General features: G+C 41.9%; 1 pseudogene; it reads right to left on the minus strand.

The window, feature by feature from the left end:
- Positions 1–381: 381 nt before the first annotated feature.
- On the minus strand, positions 382–22,388 carry LOC148032241 (putative wall-associated receptor kinase-like 16; annotated as a pseudogene).

Below are 22,388 nucleotides of genomic sequence, written 5' to 3' on the forward strand. Positions count from 1 at the left end.
ATATAGATAAATGTAAGGTATTTCAATAAACTTAACTCTATTTTACATAATATCGACATCTTAAACATATCATATCATTTGATTGTTGAAAGATGCAAAATTTTGGGAAAATTTACAAAATTTTGGGAAAATTTGCCAAAGACATGAAATACCAACCGTCAAATTTAGACCATCGCTCGTCGCTCTATAAGCTATCCCTCAACGAGGCATTGCAGGATGGCACGCTATAAAGGAAGCATCGAGGCTTTCCGGTAACGACCTCGATGTGGCATCGTGGGCAATCATCAAGACGTCCACATCCATTCTGCATTCTTCTTTCGCCTCAAGCAAAGGAAGATGCTCATCTTCCGATTCGTCATCCAGCGCACCCGCATTGATGGTCTAGAGGCCCCTGAGGTTGCGGCGCAAGGATTCCAGGATCTCGCTCATGGAGGGGTGGTCTGCGCCTTCGATGGCGAGGTAGTGCCACACGAGCTTCGCTACGTCGGCTATAGACGGTCATTGCCGCCACGCATCCACCATGTCAATATCCACCCTGGAGTCAATGATATCCTCCATCCGGTCGTCCCGCATCTTGCGCACAAACAACAATGCCAGGTTGGCCGAGTCAGGGTCCCTCGACCGGCCGTCCACAGGCTTGAGGCCCGTAATGAGCTCCACCAGCACCACCTCAAAGCTGTATACGTCGCTCCGGTCCATCAGCTGGAGCGTCTGGAAGTAGTCTGGATCCAGGTAGCCGATGGTGCCCTGCACGGCCGTGGACACGTGCGCACCCCCATCAGGCACCAGCCTCGACACACCGAAGTCTGCCACCTTGGCATCCATGTTGTTATCTAGCAGGATATTGGCCGGCTTCACGTCTCGGTGGAGGATGGGCGGAGACGCCGCCACATGCAGGTACGCCACGGCGTGGGCCACTTGGACAGCGATGCGTAGCCGGGTGGCCCAGTCAGGAGAAGCCGCTGCAGTACCTGCGCGGTCCAAGATGGATTGTTGCTGATCCAGGTGCTGCCCCAAGTCGCCATTGGACAGGAACTTGTACACCAACATAGGCGAGGCCATCTCCAAACAGCAGCCGAGCAGCCTCACGATGTGCGTGTGCTTTATTTGCGTCAGAATTTCCATCTCGTTAAGAAACTGCTTGTCTGCCTCCAGCCTCGCTTTCTTTACCACCACCGGCTTCCCGCCCTTCAGCTCTCCCTTGTACACCGTCCCAAACCCCCCCACGCCCAACTTCCTTTGCTCCGCGAAGTTTTGCGTTGCCTCTTTCACTTCTTCTAATGAGAAGAACCTTGTTTCCTCCCTTCCTGTCCCCTCAGCTATGTACTTTTGCAGCTCAAAACCACTATTCTGTAGGAAATATTTCTTTCTCCGCCTCCTATTCAGAACAATATTCAACCAGACAACTCCAATCATGGCCAGGATCAACACGGCCGATGATGTTCAATTGCATATCCAGATCAATAAGTAAATCATGATGATATTTGAAGAATTCTTCATATAACATAAGATATTCAATATGTTTGTTGAATCACCTCCAACGCTGGCAAGCACTTTCTTTAGAGTCCAAGAAAATCCACAGCCAGATCCATTCCGCCTCCCGTCTCCTACATGCCATCTAGACATGTAGTGGCAGGTGTGATTCCTATATGTGTTCTCACACCTCGCCAATCCCTCTATGCAGTCATCGCGACCACTTCCGCATTCGTCGATATCTTGAGGCACAAAACAAGATGTGCAACGACATTAATCTCATAGAGCATAAAATCAAGTACGATACACCACAATAATTTCTAGACCAGCGCCTAGATACGTAACAGTACTGAATCTCAAATCAAGCACATCTACATCCCTTTCCATCAGCATAGCCGTCTCCTTGGTAGCCCGTGGAGCACGAGCAAGTGTAGCCAGGAATCGATGGAACGACATTCACATGGGCCGTACCATTCCCATTACACAAGTTGCCCGGCAAGTCATCGGCAGTAGCATTGCTAACATTGTCTTTTGCTTCCCGACTGGGCAAAGCCCACAACACGCGCAGACTAAAGGCGTCCCATTCTAGATCAAAAAAACTATCATCGTGGAATGGGATGGAAAAGCTCTTGCAGATGTCGAGCTCACGGGATTTCCTGTTAATATTAGGGCTCGTGTAGTAGATTGCTATTTAGACCTCCGAAGGGAATTCAGTGATGCAGCAGTTGCATTGTGGTTGGGAACAGGGATTAGATTCTGCTGTTAATGTTTGACTAGGATCCTTCTGATCGCACAGAGCCTCGCACCCTCCCACTTGGAATATATCACTAGTGTCGGCATTAGCAGGTTGTGTGATTAAGAGCCCGAGCATACCGCAGCCAAAGCTGAAGAATTTATTGTCTTTGACGAAGGGGCCAGGGAAGTCGGGGAAAGCAATATTCCCTGCAGTGGCCGCATTGCAGGAGTCGGTCTAATCAAAGAAGCTGTATTTGAAGCTGATCAAAGAACCTACCCCCTCTCTATCCGTACTCACTCACTCATTCACTCTCGTCCTCTCTCTCTCTCTCTCTCTCTCTCTCTCTCTCTCTCTCTCTTACACATGTATAAAAGGCCAAATATGCATTTGCATTAAGGAGTACATAGACTCATATATACATGCAATAACCATGCACCAAACTTATAAACTTGTATCTATACTTGCTCTGCACAACAATTAGAAACAACTTGTATCCTTGGATGCTACAATGAGAAATAACATTGCTACGGTAAAACGAACCACAAATGAAAGATGTATGAACCACACCACAAAGTTTAAGTTTGTCCAAGCATTGCATGCAAACTCTCAGTATTAATAACCCACATAGGTGAAGCAAAGCCTAAAACCAAATTTTCTTCTAGAGACTGCGCCAATAACCTTGCACCACAATTTCAAGTATCAACAAAGCACAAAGTGTCACTCCTTGATTGTGCCTATGCATCTGCATCCAAATGTTACAAAAAAATTTCCAGTTCCCATAGAGTCTAACCAAAACGAAGCTTTCATTTCTTTGAGAAATAACTGGGAAATTTTTCACTCTCCAATATAGCATGGCTAGGCGAAGCAAGTTCGATCGCCACTCTTCGTCTTGTTGATGGTATAGAGGACATGACAGTATTTCCTCTCTTTCTTGCACCTAAAATTTTAGAAGCCCACAACGTTAATGTGAGCATATCTAACAACCAACAAAGACTACTTAACATTAAAACAACAATACCTGGCCTAATATCCACAAACCACTCGGTAGGCTTTGTCATAGCTTGATACAGGGTCACAAAAAAATCAAGGTCTATCGCCTACTCTCTTGGTACTCTATCAGTGTGAGATCGTCAAAACCTCTTATCCTGTTTAGCTTCACCCATATGCACTAAAAGCCACTAAGTATATCCACAATGTATTTCTCCCTCCCCTAGTCTATGCCTCTCCTTTGTTTGCAACCCCTCTCCCACACAATTTTTACATCTCTCTCTCTATATTTTCACACATACACACACACTCTCTCTCTCTCTCTCTCATGTACACATGCATAAAAGGATAGATATGCATTTGCATCTAGGTGTATAGAGACTCACATATGTATACAACGCCTTTTATACACCAAACTCATAAACTTTACCCATACGTACTTTGCATGATACCTAGAAGTAGCTCTATACGATCCTTGGATGTTGCAATTGGAAATAACATTGCACCAAACCATAAACAAAAGACATACAAAATATATATTTTGTATCCTTGAGTATAAGAAATTCTATGCTTGCTTACCATATTCTCTCTATCTCGAATCTCTCTCACTATTTTTTGCCTCTTCCTCCCTCTCCCTATCTATCTTCACCCCCCCCCCCCTCCATTTGTTACCCATCTCTCTTTCTCACATCTATCATCCTCATTCCCTCCCTCCTCCCTTGTTATCTTTCTTCTCCCTCCACAATCTCTATCTCTTTCTCCCTCCCCCCTTGTCACCTCTCACTCCCTCCCCTCTTCTACCCCTCTCCTCTACTCTATCTCTCACCCCTTTTACACCTCTCCCCTCCTCTATTCACACTTACTCACTCATGCTCTCCCTCCCTCCCCTCCCCTCCCCTCTCTTCTCTCTCTCTCTCTCTCTCTCTCTCTCTCTCTCTCTCTCTCTCTCTCTCTCTCTCTCTCTCTCTCTCTCTCTCTACACACATGTATAAAAGGCCAAATATGCATTTTCATCAATGAGTACATAGACTCATATATACATGCAATGACCATGCACCAAACTTATAAACTTGTATCTATACTTGCTCTGCACAACAATTAGAAACAACTTGTATCCTTGGATGCTACAATGAGAAATAACATTGCTACGGTAAAACGAACCACAAATGAAAGATGTATGAACCACACCACAAAGTTTAAGTTTGTCCAAGCATTGCATGCAAACTCTCAGTATTAATAACCCACATAGGTGAAGCAAATCCTAAAACCAAATTTTCTTCTAGAGACTACGCCAATAACCTTGCACCACAATTTCAAGTATCAACAAACCACAAACTGTCCAGTCCTTGATTGTGCCTATGCATCTGCATCGAAATGTTACAAAAAATTTCCCAGTTCCCATAGAGTCTAACCAAAATAAAGCTTTCATTTCTTTGAGAAATAACTGGGAAATTTTTCACTCTCCAATATAGCATGGCTAGGCGAAGCAAGTCCGATCGCCACTCTTCGTCTTGTTGATGGTATAGAGGACATGATAGTATTTCCTCTCTTTCTTGCACCTAAAATTTTAGAAGCCCACAACGTTAATGTGAGCACATGTAATAACCAACAAATACAACTTAACATTAAAACAACAATACCTGGCCTAACATCCACAAACCACTCGGTAGGCTTTGTCATACTTGATACATTGTCACAAAAAAATCAAGGTCTTTAGATTCATACATCGCCCACTCTCTTGGTACTCTATCAGTGTGAGATCGTCAAAACCTCTTACCCTGTTTAGCTTCACCCATATGCACTAAAAGCCGCTAAGTATATCCACAATGTATTCCTACCTCCCCTAGTCTATGCCTCTCCTTTGTTTGCAACCCCTCTCCCACACAATTTTTACATCTCTCTCTCTCTATATTTTCACACATACACACACACACACACACACACTCTCTCTCTCTCTCTCTCTCTCTCTCTCTCTCTCTCTCTCTCTCTCTCTCTCTCTCTCTCTCTCTCTCTCTCTCTCTCTCTCTCATGTACACATGCATAAAATGATAGATATGCATTTGCATCTAGGTGTATAGAGACTCACATATGTATACAACGTCTTTTTTACACCAAACTCATAAACGTTACCCATACGTACTTTGCATGATATCTAGAAGTAGCTCTATACGATCCTTGGATGTTGCAATTGGAAATAACATTGCACCAAACCATAAACAAAATACATACAAAATACATATTTTGTATCCTTGATTATAAGAAATTATATGCTTGCTTACCATATTCTCTCTATCTCGAATCTCTCTCACTATTTTTTGCCTCTTCCTCCCTCTCCCTACCTATCTTCACCCCCCCTCCATTTGTTACCCATCTCTCTTTCTCACATCTATCATCCTCATTCCCTCCCTCCTCCCTTGTTATCTTTCTTGTCCCTCCACAACCTCTATCTCTTCCTCCCTCCCCCCTTGTCACCTCTCACTCCCTCCCCTCTTTTACTCCTCTCCTCTACTCTATCTCTCACCCCTTTTACACCTCTCCCCTCCTCTATTCACACTCATTTACTCACACTCTCCCTCCCTCCCCTCCCCTCCCCTCCCTCTCTCTCTCTCTTACAAACATGTATAAAAGGCCAAATATGCATTTGCATCAAGAAGTACATAGACTCATATATACATGCAATAACCATGTACCAAACTTATAAACTTGTATCTATACTTGCTCTGCACAAAAATTAGAAACAGCTTGTATCCTTGGATGCTACAATGAGAAATAACATTGCTACGGTAAAACGAACCACAAATGAAAGATGTATGAACCACACCGCAAATTTTAAGTTTGTCCAAGCATTGCATGCAAACTCTCAGTATTAATAACCCACATAGGTGAAGCAAATCCTGAAACCAAATTTTCTTCTAGAGACTGATAGGACTTGAAATGGGCTGGCACTGGCTATGGCACTAGCCGGACCTCATGCTCATGACACACAAACACCCTCACGGCCTCACAGACCAGAAGCGTCAATCAAATGCTAGAGGACAACTTGCCCTTATGCGTTTATAGTTTATAGTCCAGCATTTCCCTTTTTTATAAACTCCTGAAATGGAGAACCCTTACACATTGGCAATGCCACGATCACACACATATGGAGGCAACCCACCGACTAATAGTCGGGGAGCCCCACTGCAGCTCTCCTACATCACAGGGATTGGCCCTTTGATGTGCTACTAAACATATAATACAAACGAACACAAACTCCTCTCTTTTATATTTCTCATATTTCCAGGATATATACCATGTTTTCTCACTCAATAGTCCCTTAGGAAACCGACCCTCTATCCTACGGCAAGGGATAACCTCACACTCTCAATCGTGGGTCAAAGTCCTAAGAAAACAATTGCTATGCAGTCCAGGAGCTTTTCCTTTGATACCATGAACCATGCATAGTGCATAATGTGAATGGTTTAGTGCACAAACAAAAGAAAATCAGCATTGTACATCGTGCAAAATCAATCTTTGCATGATTTCCATGCTAACGTTTATGTATTGAAACGAGGAGAGATACCGAGCCTTACGCTCATGCTGCCTTTTTCTTTATTTTAAAACAATGTCCTGGAGCCATGATGCAACACATAAATCAGGTTTAAGATTATACTTTGACGCTCAACCTCCCCTCTCACCCTACCGTTTAATGTTTTGCATTCGTTGATAGGTAAGAGAATCGTTTATGTGTATTTCTTTAGAGAGAAAGCAATAAATATGCACAGAATCATAGAAACAAGGGTAAACTGAGGCCAATCTCATGGTCTACCTTCATTATACATTGCATAAACACTTATGTAATTTTTTGAAATTTTCTTTTTATTGTTTCTTAATTTTCTCCCATTTAAAACCCATTTTCCACTATTTTTTGGTATTTTTCCTCTATTTTCTTCAATAAAAAATGAATAGAAATTAAGATTGATTGTGGGCTATGGCCCTTAGGTTTCTAACAATAAAATTTCAGGTTTTGTAGATATTATATCTCATATTTTCCCTTTATTTTGCAAAAAACCGCCATTTTACCCCTTAAACGCGTGTTTTACGGGTTTTATAACACTAATTTCAGCCATAGCACTTATGATTTTCTGATTTTCAGAGCATAAACTAATAAAACTCATAAGAAACAACATCATGATGCATAATCAGCCCATGGGAACAATATTTCATCAACCAAATAGCATAAAAACTCATTTTTTCTTCATAAAAATTGAATTACTGCTTAGGTTGTGTGTCTCGGGATCTCGGTTTTGGTACAGGACTGCGTGTCAGTCCTCATTCAATGTCCAGCATCTTCAAAATCAGCAATCTTCATGTCTTCATTGATCCGGAAGCAATCAGGTCTCATCCGGACAAGCTTTCCTTCACCTTTCTTCATTTTCCTCTTGCATACAAGAACAGCCCCTTAGGGGAGAGAGAAGGAGGAGAGAGAAAGACTAAAATCAGAATTCTCCATCCAGGCCATCATTGCTTGGGTGAAGGGTGGTGATATGATTAGCACACAGGAGGGAATCAAGGCCCAAGATCTATTGGGTAGGTTGTATACAACCTCCATCCTCCATCTCCCAAGATCATGGCGAAAAAATCGGCGCAAAACTGGTGCCCCCCTCCTCACGTTTTCTTCATCCCCTTTTTGCCCACGATTTCATATAGCATGAAATGCTACCCAAGGCCCCAAAGGTCATGCCCACTTTGGCCAAAAATAAGTCCACCTTTTCGTATCTTGATCGGTTTGTTGGCCATTTTCTTGTCCGGACTCCAAATCGAGCTCTGAAAAATCCTGGGCATCCATCTTTACATCCCGCATTGGCTGGAAACTCCTGACAACCTGCATGGCAGTCTGAAAAATTATCAAAAATCAACAAGTGTCGCTCGGGCGCCTTTTAAGAATCGTATTTCACTTGGTGCTTAAAATCGTCCTAGTTGGAGCCGTCGCCTTTGATGTTGAATATTTCTCCCCTAAATTTTGGATTTTTTGGCAAATTTTAGGCACATCTCGAGCTCAAAAATCCACTCTCATTGGTGACCATAGGATAGGGTGACTCAGCCCGTCGAAACCCACAGTAGATCTGCACAAAACAACCAGAGGAAGCATCAAGCTGATACAAAATAGATACATACTAAACACAGCACAATGCTCACCCTACTCCCTTACAAAACCAAGGCATGACATCCACCAGGAGTAGGCCTAGCATAATCTAATAGAAGGTCCGAAGCTAGTCACTAAACCAACTGCTCCAACACGGCCAAACTAAAAAGAACTATCAAAAAGGTTGCCCTAAATGGGGGTCTGAACTACCTTCCTAACTAAGGACAACACAACCAGGAGCTCCTACTAGGCTAGGACTCCTATAGCCTAATCAAAAAGTATTTTTTTTTAGCACATTTCTTCTTTTAGGGTTTTATTTCATACTCGAGCATGTAAAAAGGAGGGAGCTGAGCGTAGTGACCCAAGGAGAATAGGGCATCGGCCTCAGGTCCTGTCTCGGTACCCAAGAACCTACCAAGCCCTCGCAAAGTGACACTTAATCCTTTTCTGACGCTCACTTTTATTTTCGCTCCAACCTTCCTTATTTTCTTCTTTTCTAGCAAGAAGCCAGCCTTAGGAAGACAAGGCATTGGCCTCGGGTCTGACTTGTCCCCAAGAACCTACCAGGCCTTCACAAGGCAATGATCAACTGCTTATAAATTTTCCTTTCTTTTCTATTTTTAGGGGTTAGAACCTCTTTTTACACACCTTTGTATATATTTATTGTATTTTAGATATTCAGGGTTTCTTATCATCATCATTATTTTTTCCTTCTGGCAAGCTTCTCTAACTGCTTCACAACTAACAAGAACTCCTAGAATGGCTGCCTAACAGGCTAGTAGAACAGGGTCACTAGGACACCTTCCAAAATAGGTCTTTCAATGCTTAAAAATGTCTTTACAGGAGGCAACGACTACTCAGACCTCCCTCAAACTTACTGAACCTAAACCTGGGACTTCATGCCTTGGACTCCGGTCCCCAACAAGAAACGAAAATCCCCTAACAAGTACACATACACATATAGTAGAAAAACACGGTACTCATAAAGGAGAGATATCACCTGGATAGGGCCACAAGAAGCTTCCACGCAACAAAAGGCTCCTTCCAAGCTCTTCTTTAAACCTGTCTAGCACAAGACAAAAACAAGAAACCATTAACCGTACCTGCACCAAACAAACGACTGGCCCTCTTGGCCTAATGAAATGAAGCACTTCACTACAAAACTTGATCGGACCTCTTGTCCTAATGAAATAAAACATTCAAAACCTCGCAAAACTGGCCCTCTTGGCCTAACGAGATCAAACAAAATAGCACCTACACATCCCTCCCTTAAATAGTACAAATATACAATAATAGGCCCCTTTCCAAGGAGAAAAAACCAGGGCTCGCAGCCCTAAACTAAATGCATAAGGTTATGACCCATCCCTCTTGCATATATAGCAAGAGGCGTACGCATAACATGTTGTCTAATCAACCTATGGGTCAAGGATAATAATGGTAAATTGGTCTCGGCTACTCTTCGCATCACCCATATCAACCATCGTCTGCCATATATAGCATGCTCTAATAGCATTCCCCACAAGCGACCGGGTCCTGTTTCATCATTGATAACAATGTCCAAACTAGGACCACAATTGAAGAAAATGTCTTCTTCATAAGCAATATTTGCCAATGAATTCGCAAACTGATTCCAGTAACGTGAAATCAACTGAAAAGACACTCTCTCAAATTCCTCATGTAGGGTCATCGCAGTACGATGATACATACAAAGAATGGGATTCCGCACTGTGTATGTCCCATCTAGTTGATTCAGGATCAACTAGGAATCCCCTTTTACTAACAACCGATGAATACCACCTTGTTTGGCAATATGCAATCCCATAATCAAGGCTTTATACTCCACCATATTGTTAGTGAATCCTACCCCGAGATAAGCAGCTAACTTCATCGTAACTCTACGTCGAGGATCTCGGATTACTACTCCAACACTCCCTTTTTTATTAGGGCCCCTGGACGCTCCATCAAAATATGATGTGTACATCCACAATGGGTTTACACAGCCTGCCATCACGAACTCCTCTATTCGTAGTTATGGTAGTCAAAATTCAACATGTTTAGAGGATGAACTGGTAGCTCCATCCCACCTTCTTCCTTGAACTCAACAGGAATACTTGTCATCAGTCGTAAGTAATGATGGCAGAAGACTCTGATCTCCCACACAAAGGTTCCATCTTCTTGCTCAATCACTTTGTATCCTTTGCTCCACCAGATAAGTTGCCCCGGATGGTATCTCTGCTCCAGATATGGCTGCTCCAAATAAGGGATTAACCGCCCCATCAACCAGCTTTAAGCTCTTTTGCAGGTCTCAAATCATCTCCAGCATGGATCTGCAATGCATTTTTTCTGTATTAGCATACTTAGAAATAATAAGGTTTAATCTTATTAAGATTAACCTTATTTTTAAACTCTACTCCTTACAGATCAGCTAATAAAGTTGTAGACCTATTTTTCCCCAGCCTAACAATCTTATAGGGGCCATCCCATTTAGGTTCCAACTTCTCTGGAAACAGCTCCCTACGCATATCATAATATAGAACTAATTGACATTTTTTTAAGGTATACTTCTTGGCTTTAAGGTCATGCAACTACTTCATCCGACGTTTAGCTACCTCCTGGTGTAATAAGCTCTGTAGTTTCAGCTCATCCAGATGGGCTATGGTCGTGAAACATTCAAAAAGAGAATCCTCATCTCCCAAAGAATGGTTAATTGCAAACCGTATGGTTGGCAACTTGATTTCGAGGGGTAACACACACTCTTTCCCATAAACTAATTTAAATGGAGTATGGCCGGTAGCTCGCTTGAATGTTGTATTGTATGCCCATACTGCCACATACAACTTCGTGTCCCAGTCTCGTTTCTTCTCAGAGACTATTTTAGACAAGATCCCCACAAGCTGCTTATTAGTAATTTCAACTTGCCCGTTTGCTTGCGGAATATAAGGGGTCGTTTTATTATGCTTGATTTGCCAAGCTTCAGTCAGGCTTTTGATCACTTTGCTCAAAAAATGGGTTCTGCGGTCCGATATAATTCTTCTGGTGGACTGAAGCGGTAGATAATCTGCTCTAAAAGGAAACTTGCAGTCTCTTTTGCATTGTCCTACCTCGTCGCCCGCACTTCTGACCATTTTGTAAAATAATCAATTGCTACTATAATGTATCTCTTCTGAGTAGTAGACAATAGGGTGATGGAACCCACAAAATCAATGCCCCACTTCTCAAATGGAAGGACAGCCATGATAGGCGTAAGTGGGCGTTTCCTTCTCTCCTTGCTGTCATGCCTTTAACAGGTATCACATATATTAACGTACTCAAAGGAATCTTGGAAGATGAACGGCCACCAATATCCAGCTCTTAAAGCTTTCTCCACCGTCAACCATCCCGCAAAGTGCCCTCCACATGCAAAGTCATGACACTCTTCTAAGATGAAAGGAACCTCGTCAGGCATCACACATCGGCGATAGATATCATCAATACCCTGTCGATATAGTGTCCCTGCGATCAAGGAAAACTTCAAAGCCTGTTGTTTGATTTTCCTCTTTTCTGACTTTGATAGACCAGCTCCAATCTCTCCTGTTGATAGATAATGCATAATAGCAGCATACCAAGATGGGATAGAAGCTGTATCAATTTTAAATATTTCCTCAATATCACTTCCTTCAGCCAAAGTCTCTTTCGACTCCCCAAAATTCACAAGGCATTCCACAATACCCTGCAACCTCGGTGACTTACTCTTTATCTCATAATCAAACTCCTGCAAAGTGATTAACCACTTTGCCAAACGATCAGGTGGTTACAGCTTGTTCATAAGCAATCTAAGCCCTTCTGCCTTCGTATAGAACACTACCTTTTCATATAGGATATAGTGCCTGAATTTCTTAGTCCCAAAGACCATCGCAAGACACAATTTTTCCATGTAGGTATAATTGATCTCTAAAATGTCCAATTTTCGACTAGCAAAAGCTATCGGATGATACCACTTTTCCTCCTAGATTTGGTCTAAACAACAGCTTATACTATGCATGGTGGCTGCTAAAAATATGTAAAACACCTCGCCTCTTTTAGGTGCTTTTAAAATGGGTGCTTTTACTAGCTCATGTTTCACGTCCTCGAAAGCTACCTTACAAGCGTCGCTCCATTCAAATAGACAGCTAAAGGATAATAAATTCATTAATGGCAACGTTCTTTCTGCCAAGGCATTTATAAATCTCCGATAGTATCCTATCGATGCAGAAAGCTATGAACCTCTTTCGGAGTGCGCGATGGACTCATAACGACTATGACCTTGTTCTTTTCAGGGTCAGTTGCTATCCCTACTGAACTGACCACATGGCCTAGCAATAGCCCATAAGGCACTCCAAAGACACACTTCCATGGGTTAAGAGCGATACAAAATTGTCTGCAGCACTCAAAGCACTTTCTTAAAATAATCAACATCCTTTCCCTTACAGTGGCTGCCCCCAGGTCATCGATAAACACTTTCAACTCATCTGGGGAGATGTCACCAAAGGTCTTGTCTGCTGTTCGTTGCCATGATCCAGGTGCATTGCACAAACCAAAGGCCATCACATGGTACGCAAAAGTACCAAAGACAGTAATAAAAGTTGTTTTCAACTTGTCCTCTTCTGCAATTGCCATCTGGTTGTAACCCACAAAGCAATCCATGAATGAATATATTTCCCTACCCACTAATTGATCCAAAATCTGATCAATGAATGCCAACGAGTAGTAATCCTTAACTGTATGCTTATTCAGCTCTCTAAAATCTACACATAGTCGAATCTGGTTATTTTTCTTCTTCCTGATAACAACTGGTGAACACCATTCTATGTGTTGTACGGGAAAGATCAAACCAGCTTCCCTTAGCTTCTGTAACTCCTCAAATAGCTTGTCCCTCAATTCAAAAGGCATACGCCTTACTTTCTGACGTACAGGATGACTGCCTTCTTTTACAGGAATAGTATGAACAGCTAGGCTGGGAGGAATACCTCTCAGCTCATCATAACTCCAAGCAAAGATGTCGCGGAATTCTTGAATCAAGGAATAGTATGAACAGTTAGGCTGGGAGGAATACCTCTCAGCTCATAACTCCAAGCAAAGATGTCGCGGAATTCTTGAATCAAGGACACATAGTCCTCCCTTTCTACTGAACTGAGCATAGAACCTAATTTAATTGGCCGCAAATCATTCAGCGTGCCAAGGTCTAACTCAATCACATCCGCGTCTCTTATCCTATATTGCGGCTCTATCGGCTCATTTAGCGTTATCTGATAAATATCCTATGTAGTGGACCCCTCTTTAGATTCATCACTGGATGATGTCTCACTACCAAATGGATCGTTTGTTGTCCCTAATTCAGTAGAAGATAAAGGAGCTCTCTCACTTTGAGGAGACTCTGGGTAAGCATCGACTATTACTCAATAAGCACCTCTACCTAGAACCACTCGACCGGTGGGTATATCGACTTGACAATCTGTTCGTAAGATCCAAGGCCTCCCTAGTAAAACTCGATAGCTAGGACGTCCTGCAAATCTTATCACCCTAAAGTCCAAGAAGCATTCCACACTTGCGACTGTCACATGGACCTTAGTAACACAACCTTCTGGTTGTCTTAGACTATCATCAGCCATTCTAAGAAGGGTGGAGCTGTCCTTTTGGATGCCTAGACCCAACCTCTCCATCAATTCTGAACTCATGATATTGACGGAGGATCCAGTGTCTACAATAGCATGTTCCACCAATATTCCATCCACATAAGCTGGAACCCTAGGGCAATTCTTTTCAGCATGATCAAACTAATTTTCCCCTACTCGTGCTATGCCCAGAGGTTCTACAATATACCCAATACGCAGAATCTTCTTAAATTCCTTGCGTACTCCTGGAGATAATTTAATCAATTGCAAGAGGTTCACATCTGGTTTGACTTCGCAAAGAGAACTTGCTAAATCAAAGTCATGATAGGTAGCCAAAGCTCTCTTTTCTCGCCAAACCATCCTCTCTTTTGGTCTTTGGACTGATTTCGGTGCTTCTTTCTTGGCTCTTTCCTTCTTTCTTGGCACTTCCTCATCCTTCTTAGGATCGAATTTTTTGTCAACAGGCCTTAGAGGTCGACCTTCCATGCCAATATTCTGGACTTGTGTCCCCTTATCCCCTTGCTTAGGGTTTCTCTCGACCGGTCTTGCATTATCCTTGTCAACCTCTTTATCCTTTTGGCCTCTTATCACGGCTCTTAAGTTAGAGGTTTCAACATCATTGGCGCGTACAGCCTCAATAAAGCTGACTCCATTGCCTTGTGGCAACTCTTCTATAGTGGTCTTTCCCCTTTGCAGTATTTATCTTGGTCCATCATTTTGCTGCAAGTTATTACCTTGCGCTCTATGATAAACTGGACCTGGCTATTTATTCCCTTGTTGGAGGGAACTAATCTTACTCCAACAGGTAGCAGCTAAATGGCCCGACTTCCCACAAACGTCACATTTAACATTTGGACAGTTTATAGGGAAGTGCTGTCCACCACACCACTTACAACTGAATCTTAAGGGTCCACCCTCTTCAGGGCGTCGACTCCTTGTCAGATTCTACTACTTCTTCAAGAAATTAACGTTGACAGCTATTTGTCGATATTGTTTAGAAATCATGTCGGTATAATGCTTCATCATATCCTTAACTTCGCCAAGGACATTAGATGCACTCGACTCATAGCCTCGATCGTCGACCCGTCGTTCCATTGGCCTAACAATCTGATTTGGCATTGGTTGTTGACTCACAGGAACAACATTAGAATTCGAAACTTGGCCTCCAACATTTGGTGGAGCCAACTGACTTGCCATAGGCATAGTCACACTGGGAGGAGCTAGCAGCAAGGATACATTCTGAACCATACTTCCTCTCCCATTAGGGTTAGTCATAGGCATCCCTTGACTTCCATTCATCAATGGTAGATTGCCTCTAGGTACTAAATCCGCATTAACATTCATTCGAGAGGAGTAGGCCATTTGTAATCATGATTCTACTCCCTCTGCCCGCGTAATAGCGGTGTCTATATCGGCCAAAGCTACACTGCTCAATTCTACTTGAATATTGAAATCCAGTCCATGCAAGAAGTATTGCAATTGGGCAGCCGGCGGAATAGGAATGTAAGTTTGTAACTTATGAAATACTTCCTTCAGCTTCTTGGCATAAGCTTTCACATTCTCATGGAGGTCTTGGCGTGTTACATTCAAGACATGCAACCAATATTGGCCACCTCTTTCAGGGGCATATTCTCCTCGGAAAGCTGCATAAAATTGATCAATTGTGGTTATGGTTCCAGACTCTATGCTGTGATACCATATCGCAGCCCTTCCTTTTAACGTCATATTAAAGAACATCATGAGATGTCCCTCATCTTGGATGCGATAATTGAACATCAATCTTTGGAATTCACAAATATGAAATTCTGCATCCTCTTCCGCTAACCCATTAAAAATGGGCAAGGAAACTCCTAAAGCTGGTAAATCCAGCCTCCTTGCAGGAATTGCAATGGGATGTGCCATGGCGACAATCGGATCAACAATAGGAGCTTGAACGGGTGGATTCACCCCCCACTTGAAGCAGGTAGACTTGGTGGAAGAGAGGAAGAACTTACGCTTCCTCCTGCACCTAGCGGACTATGTGGAGCAGTTGGGTTACTAAGACCATTGTCTCTTACGCGTAACCGGCAACTCCTTTGAGGAGAATAACGACTTACAATCTCTAACCGCCGTCTAGCCCTCTCAGCACATTCTGCTTTTTGGATTTCGACTTGACGGTCTTTGTCAGAGGACATAAACCAACTTTCTTTTGGTCCCTAGAAACCCTAGATTCAAGAACCACTACTTATAGGCGACTCCTGGCAAACGCACCACTGATGGAACCTGAAATGGGCCAGCACTAGCTATGGCACTAGCCCGACCTCATGCTCATGACACACAAACACCCTCACGACCTCGCGAACCAGGAGCGTCAATCTAATACTAGAGGACAACCTGTCCTAAAGCTTAATCTATGTGTTTATAGTTTATAGTCCAACATTTCTCTTTTTTATAAACTCCTCAAAGGGAGAACCCTTACACATTGGCAATGCCACGATCACCCACATATGGAGGCAACCCACCGAGACTGATAGTTGGAACCCCACTGCAGCTCTCCTACATCGCAGGGATTAGCCTTTTAATGCGCTGCTAAACATATAACACAAACGAACACAAACTCCTCTATTTTATATTTCTCGTATTTCCAGGAGATATACCATGTTTCCTCATTCAACAGTCCCTTAGGAAACCGACCCTCTATCCTACGGCAAGGGATAACCTCACACTCTCAATCGTGGGTCAAAGTCCTAAGAAAACAATTGCTATGTAGTCCAAGAGCTTTTCCTTTGATACCATGAACCATGCATAGTGCATAATGTGAATGGTTTAGTATACAAACAAAAGAAAATCAACATTGTACATCATGCAAACCCAATCTTTCCATGATTTCCATGCTAACGTTTATGTATTGAAACGAGGAGAGACACCGAGCCTTATGCTCATGTTGCCTTTTTCTTTATTTTAAAACAATGTCCTAGAGCCATGATGCAACACATAAATCAGGTTTAAGATTATACTTTGACGCTCAACCTCCTCTCTCACCCTACCGTTTAATGTTTTGCATTCGTTGATAGGTAAAAGAGTCGTTTTATGTGTATTTCTTTAGAGAGAAAGCAATAAATACGCACAGAAACATAGAAACGAGGGTAAACCGAGGCCAACCTCGTGGTCTACCTTCATTATACATTGCACAAACACTTATGTAATTTTTTGGAATTTTCTTTTTATCGTTTCCTAATGTTCTCCCATTTAAATCCATTTTCCACCATTTTTTGGTATTTTCCTCTATTTTCTTCAATAAAAAATGAATAGAAATTAAGATTGATTGTGGGCTGTGGCCCTTAGGTTTCTTGACAGCAAACTTTCAGGTTTTATAGATGTTATATCTTATATTTCCCCTTTATTTTGCAAAAAAAACTCCATTTTACCCCTTAAACGCGTGTTTTATGGATTTTATAACACTAATTTTAACCATAACACTTATGATTTTCTGATTTTCAGAGCATAAACTGATAAAACTCATAGCAAAACAATATCATGATGCATAATCAGCCCATGGAAACAATATTTCATAAATCAAATAGCATAAAAACTCATTTTTTCTTCATAAAATTTGAATTACCGCTTAGGTTGTGTGTCTCGGGATCTCGATTTTGGTACGGGACTGCGTGTCAGCCCTCATTCGATGCCCAACATCTTCAAAATCAGCAATCTTCATGTCTTCATTGATCTGAAAGCAATCCGGTCTCATCCGGACAAGCTTTCCTTCACCATTCTTCATTTTCCTCTTACACACATGAACAGCCCCTTAGTGGAGAGAGAAAGAGGAGAGAGAAAGACTAAAATCAGAATTCTCCATCCAGGCCATCATTGCTCGGGCGAAGGGCGGCGATATGATCAGCACACAGATGGGAATCAAGGCCCAAGATCTGTTGGGTAGGTTGTATACAACCTCCATCCTCCATCTCCTAAGATCATGGCGAAAAAATCGGCGCAAAACTGGCGCCCCTCTCCTCACGTTTTCTTCATCCCCTTTTTGCCCATGATTTCATGTAGCATGAAATGCTACCCAAGGCCCCAAAGGTCATGCCTACTTTGGCCAAAAAATAAGTCCACCTTTTCGTATCTTGACCGGTTTCTTGGCCATTTCCCCGTCCAGACTCCAAATTGAGCTGTGAAAAATCCTCCGCATCCGGTTTTACATCTCGCATTGGCTGGCAACTCCTGACAACTCACACGGCAGTCTAAAAAATTATCAAAAATCAACAAGTGTCGCTCGGGCGCCTTTTAAGAGTCGTATTTCACTTGGTGCTTAAAATCGTCCTAGTTGGAGCCGCCGCCTTCGATGTTGAATATTTTTCCCCTAAATTCCGGATTTTTTGGCAAATTTTAGGCACATCCCAAGCTCAAAACTCCATTCTCAGAGACTGCGCCAATAACCTTCCACCATAATTTCAAGTATCAACAAACCACAAAGTGTCACTCCTTGATTGTGCCTATGCATCTGCATCCAAATGTTTCAAACAAATTTCCAGTTTCCATAGAGTCTAACCAAAATAAAGCTTGATGCAGGGTCACAAAACAATCAAGGTCTTTAGATTCATACATCGCCCACTCTCTTGGTACTCTATCAGTGTGAGATCATCAAAACCTCTTATCCTATTTAGCTTCACCCATATGCACTAAAAGCCACCCATATGCACTAAAAGCCGCTAGGTATATCCACAATGTATTCCTCCCTCCCCTAGTCTATGCCTCTCCTTTGTTTGCAACCCCTCTCCCACACAATTTTTACATCTCTCTCTACATTTTCACACATACACACATACACGCTCTCTCTCTCTCTCTCTCTCTCTCTCTCTCTCTCTCTCTTTTACACGCATGTACAAAAGGCCAAACATGCATCTAGGAGTACATAGACTTATATATATACATGCAATGACCATGTACCAATATTGCAGTTGCATCCATACTTGCTATGCGCAACAGCTAGAAGTAGCTCTACATGATCATTTGATGTTACAATCAGAAATAACATTGGTACGCCGAAATAAACAACAAAGTGTAAGCATATCCAAGCATCAAATATAGACAGGTGAAGCAAAGCCCAAAACCAAAGCTTGCTCCAGAGCCAAAAACTTTGTACCATAAATCCAAGTATCAACAAACCACAAAGTACCGCTTCTTGATTACACCTATACATCTACATCCAAATGCTACAAAAATGTTGAAACTTTCCAAGGGGCCTAACCAAAATGAAGCTTTCTTTTCTTTGAGGAATCACTGGGAAAATTTCCATTCTCCAACAGAGCATGCTCAGGTGAAGCAAGTCCCATTGCCACTCTTCATCCCGGTGATGGTACAGGGGACATGACAATCTTTCCTCTCTTTCTTGCGCCTAAAATTTTAAAAGCCCACAACATAAACGTGAACACATCTAACAATTGACAAAGATCACTTAACATTGGAATAACAATACATGGCTTAACATTTGAAAACCACTCGGTAGGCATTGTCACAGCTTGATGTAGCATCACAAAACAACCGAGGTCCTTAAATTCATATGTCGACCATCCCCTCGATATTCTATCAATGTGAGATCATCGAAACCTCTTTTCCTACTCAGCTTCACCCATATGCACTCGAAGACATTGAGTATACCCATAATGCACCACGTCAATAAAAACTGGAAGTAAAATCTCTATGTTGACATCATCATATAAACGCTCAATGACCCTTGCAAGCATTCTTCTTATAATATCATGCATTGTCATTGTGCGCAAGATACACTACAGTTCCTTCTGATACTCAAAAGCTGGATAATAACCCCAGCTTGGAGTAGGCATCTGCAAAAGTCAAGCAAACACTTATATATAGTGTAGGAAATATATACTCAATTACCATCGAGTATATGCCAATCGAATACAACACAAAGGCCATTTCACATACACACCAAGCAAGGACTACAAAGCTATTAAAATTCAGTAGATACATCTCTGTAAAAATGCAAGCATATCATTCCACCCTCCAAAAAATTCATCTATGTATGCATCTCTGCAAAAAAGCAATGCACAAAGGCCATTTCACATACACACCAAGCAAGGACTACAAAGCCATCAAAATTCAGTAGATACATATCTGTAAAAATGCAAGCATATCATTGCACCCTCCAAAAATTTCATCTATGTATGCATCTCTGCAAAAACGCAATGTACCTCATTGCATCTTCTGAAGTACCTCCTTGTACACAATGTTCGTCCTGACATTCACAGTGCTTCCATCCTCATCCAATAAGACCCTCACACCGCATGAGGATTTCACCCTTGAAAATGCAACATACAATCGTCCATGTGTAAATACTGGTGTCTTTAAGTAAAGACCAAAAACAAACAGACAATGTCTGGTCTTGCGACTTATTGATCGTCATAGCAAACGCTAATCAAATAGGAAATTTTCTCCACCTCATAGCAAACAGAAATTGCAAGGTGCTAGGAATAAAAGTGATCCTAGGAATAAAAACTTGTTCCCCTACATTTGTCCCTGTTATTATCTCAGCATCTATCACCTTTTTATTGAATGCCTTACATATCAACCGTGTACCATTACACAAACCTTTCCTGGATTTAAGTTCCTAAGCAGAATAATAGGTGCATTCATCTTTAGCAGCAATAGATGGGGAGGAAATCCACCTCCACGATCTAGTGTATTTAAATACTTTACAAAGTATAAAAATGAGCTATCACCCGTCTCTGCAATTGAATCCGCACTATAGTATTGTATAACTTCCCCTGGCATCGATTGCAATGCATAATGATTCAAAGAAGCCACCTCTGTATTCCGCACTACAAGTATAGCACGCTCACTAAAATATGCTCCAAAGTCTCTCACCGTGGGCACTTCACCGTACACACTATTAACCAAGGTTTCAATAGAGCACCCTTTCAATGCCATGCTAGATGGAATATGCAACTTATCACAATTCTCCGTGATACCCACTCCATCAAAGTCAAACAATCTTCACCCATGCTTTCGTAAAAGATCATGAAGATGCAATAAAGCCCTCTTTGATGCCTCTTGTTGTAGAATTGCAGAAGATATATGCACATACTCTAGCTGTAACTTATACAAAATATCCTCCACCATTGGTGACATAAACCTATCCCAAAGTTGACCGGGCTGCGCAGGCTCACAAAAGACCAAAATTGCAGCAAATAAAGCATGCAACTGGGCACCAATTTGTACAGATGCAGCCTCTTCCGAGCACACAACATACTCAATGCCCTTTGCAATGCAGGCTTCCTTAAAGGTATTGTACACCACATTGCCAACAATATGCAAATCATCAAAAGACGTACATCCTCAAGACACTATCAAGAGCATTCGCAAGTAATAACGCTCACTAAATGTGGGCGGCACAAAGTATATTTGACCACATGTATTTCCACACTTTCTCTTCGTCCATACCTTTCGTTGTGCATTTCACATCCAATACACTGGGAAGTCTTGATAGTGAATAGCTCGAGCCTCTGGATGAATACAATTGTACACAAACCATTCTGTACGAGTAGTTTTTCTGATATCTTCATTCTGCATAACATTTGATATATTGTCTGTATCTTGAAACACCATATAATTCTCATCAGGCAAGTGCACTTGCAACCGCCATATATCAGGCTTCTCATTGTGCATCTAAATAACTCTCGATCTCATCCACTTCATGAAAGGTCATACCATTTAACCATGAGTTTTCAAAAAAAAAATTAATGGTTGCACGATCATGTCCCTTGTATATATACTTATACAAATACTTAACAACTACCACCGTTGAGTATACCTCAACATTTATATGTGCATTGTATTTTTTACTCAAGTACAGATTGTATGGAACAATCCATCGATTATCAACAGTATTACCCTTTATTGTGACCGTCTTTCCATCATCTCATCTTCTATGAACAGGATAGCCAGAGCTATCAACAGTTGTTACATTCACAAACCTCCGAGGGAATTTTTTAGTGCATTGACCATTGCGCATGCAAGGGCTCTTGGGATTCATTGCACTGCAAGGACCATGGACATTGCCTTTTGAGATAGTTTCAAACAAAACTGAAAACTTTGCTTTATCAAGAAACTCGGCACAAACAAATCTATCATAATGGCATGCTTTAGAGGGTTTAAAAGGGTACTCCAAAATTAGCAAAGTATGAGAATGCAGTAGCCCCCACTTTTGAAACTCAATCACACTAACATAGCCTACAATATTCCCAAATAGATTCCTTTTCAACAATGTATGCATCATATCAGTATGTTTTTTTCGGAATACCCAAGCAGTCAAATCAGGACGATCATAAGCAATCTGTTGTTCAGGCAATAAAGCATTAGTTATCTCTAACCACTTTGGATTACATGTCATTATTATAAACAGATCAAGTTTTCCCTTACTCCGCACTATAGCCAT

The sequence above is a fragment of the Lygodium microphyllum genome, chromosome 8, assembly GCF_053477565.2.
Source record: "Lygodium microphyllum isolate KBCC chromosome 8, Lygodium_microphyllum_v1.1.10, whole genome shotgun sequence".
NCBI classification, from domain to species: domain Eukaryota; kingdom Viridiplantae; phylum Streptophyta; class Polypodiopsida; order Schizaeales; family Lygodiaceae; genus Lygodium; species Lygodium microphyllum.